Raw genomic sequence first — 2,858 nt, forward strand, 5'->3', positions numbered from 1 at the left:
TATCTCTACCCTTGGTGATTTCAGAACCACTGGAGCATAGGTTTGTCGCTTGACAGTTGCTTCAGCATTCCTATAACAAAAGAATACGTCAGTAAGTTTCAACTATGTATATATTTTTTTGTTCTTCAAAAGATGGGAGGAGAAATAAGTCCCATTGGGTGTGCCAGAATTTGTAGACACAAATTTTAAAACATGATGTGCTTCAACACATTTCAAAATTTTATGTTACAAATGTCCACTATTTAGTTTTTTGACTAAAAGTATTGCTTATTTGAATAGCAGGTTCTTATTTCCGATCTGTATTTCAGATCGTTAATTACACATTTTATGCAAATGAAACCTCCGATTAATGAAGAACAAAATAAACAACAAAAGACAATTTTAAAAAAAAATTTATATTTTATTGAGATTGTTATGGGTTTTGAACCCTCGAATACAAAATACAGTTTGGGTTTGGAACCCTTTACCTATTCATCGCCATTAGCGTAGACTCTTGAGTTCTCTAGGCTTCTCTTCTTCTTTCTTGTAACGATTTGTTTAGCTCTCAATTTGTTTCTCTCTTCTTTTCACTTCCGATTTCTCTTGATCCCCTCGTCTTGTGTGATGGTCCTCATATTTATGGAGGGCCATCAGGTGATAGGAATGCATCATCTTCAATTCGAATTTCAAATTGAATGATAGCACCATTTGAATTTTGAATAATAGCGCTATCTGAATAATCGTATATCTGGTTAACCGGATTGATCTTTGGGGTTTCATCCTGTGTGGTGTCCTTGCTGTAGGCTCTACATGTGTCATCTTTCGTAGGCTCCACGTGTCACTTGAGCATCTTGAATAACGTCGTTGAGATACAACGTCGTTTTATTTATGTACTTCAACGGATTATATTGATCTTTTTTTAGGAAGTGATTATCTACAACCTTCCTATCATAGGCTCTATACGTGTCATAAATTTAGTTGAAATTTATGTGCCAACAGTGTGTGTTTCTGAAAATGAATTGTTGTGTTGTGTTTGTTCAATTAACCTGATCTACATTTTGAATTTATGAAGATGGTTTGAATTGATTTTGGCTTAGTGCTGGTATAAGCATATTTTGGGAAAACCTATAATTTGAGACATAGACACCAAGAGAAGGCTTCTCTTTATAATAGTATATATAGATAGGTATATAATATTAAATTGTTTAGCATAAGCTCATTTATCATGGTAATATGAACCTAAGCACCTGGATTAGGAATTTGGGGTAGAACTGATATGGATTAAACAAATCCTACTCTAAATGTATTTATGTTTCTCAAGTAAATTAGACTAAAGCTTAGTTGATTTTTTTTTTTTTAGTTTTGTAGTTTGGGAATGCTGAGTAAATGAAAGAACTCAACTTTGGATGTAACCATCAATTAGAGGATAGTTTTGAAATGTTGAGAGGTAACAAACTGTTTAGAAAGTGAAGCTAGACCTGACATTACTGTGGGCTTGGTGTATTTTCTTTGGCATGTTTTCTAATAGTTTCAACTTTTGAGAAAGTGGTTGTCTAACATAGTATTAGAGTTTTGATTCTAGTAGTTCTTGGGTTCAGGTATTTCTAGTTGCATTGTTCTCCCTTTTGTCTGTTTAGTTATACTCCATATTGTCTGTCCATCCATCTCTGTGTGCCAAGTGTTTCTTATGTCGAAGAAGGTGTGACAACTTGATATAAATAGTTTGGTCTATTCTCTAATAGCTTAAGCTATCGGACAGCCATTGGATGACACCCACCATGACTAGCTGAGGTGACGTGCCGCCTTACGTTTAGTTTGAGCATTTCTCTTCTTGCCTCTGTTTGAAGGATTTGTCTCATGTTCAACATGTTTCATATTTCATCAATCATTGACTTGCTGGTGAACTAGTAGTTTTGTTTGTATGCACGGTGATGCAGACCTTATAGAGGCTCCATAACGCAAACCCGGCATGGCATTACTAGTCGTATTCTAGTTAACGCTATGCTTATAGTCTTGGTTATGCACATCTTTGAATATGTGGGGACTATTGACAATGTAGTATCCAGAGTCTTTCAATAGACATCGTACTTTTTGTGCCAAAAGTGCACCTAAATAAAATCCATGTATTCTCTGGGCTTTCTAGAATTGGTCTTCACTTCACTTCAATTTAAGTAGATTGAACATTGGAGCTCCCAGAGGCGGTATCCCAGATTACTCATCTGGGATACCGCCTCTGTTTTTGTTTCCTAGACGGACTCCTGTTTTTGTTTCTCCAAAATCTCTCCCCCCCCTTTTGTTCTCTGCTATTGACAATCTTTCTGGTTTCTCTTTCTAATCTTTTTTTATACTCAGTTATGTGCATGAGTGAGTTGCACAGCCGACTGCTTATTGATATGTGCATATAAGTATTTCTGTGTATGTTTTAAAATCACTAGCTAATCACTGTTGGGGCTTGTTAAGGGGTAATGCTGTTCTTTTCTTGAAGTCCATCATAGAGCACTTTGTTTCCCATGTCAGTTTTAGTTTCCCCCAGCTGAAATATGTAGATGCAGCCTACATCCTAAAAAGTAAATTTATGTCCATTTGATTCCACCAATATGGGACTCAGTGCCCTAGGAGAGCCTTCGATTGGCTAATGACCTAGTAACTTTTGAAGTGGTATCCAAGCCTGATAGTTCATAAATTCACATGTTTCACCACTCTCATCTGGTGTGTCAGAGACTATGATCACCCCCTGATGTTGTCCACCTTACAAAGAAACCTTGTCGCAATTACCTGAGTTTGTTGTGGACCATTGGAGAACAATCTGTGTTGACATGTATTCCTTGTTCAACCTTATGAAATTTTAAACCTTTGGTAGTACATGGTTACTTGTTTTG

This window comes from Camellia sinensis, chromosome 9 (genome assembly GCF_055761805.1).
Source record: "Camellia sinensis isolate YWXY chromosome 9, ASM5576180v1, whole genome shotgun sequence".
Classification (NCBI taxonomy): domain Eukaryota; kingdom Viridiplantae; phylum Streptophyta; class Magnoliopsida; order Ericales; family Theaceae; genus Camellia; species Camellia sinensis.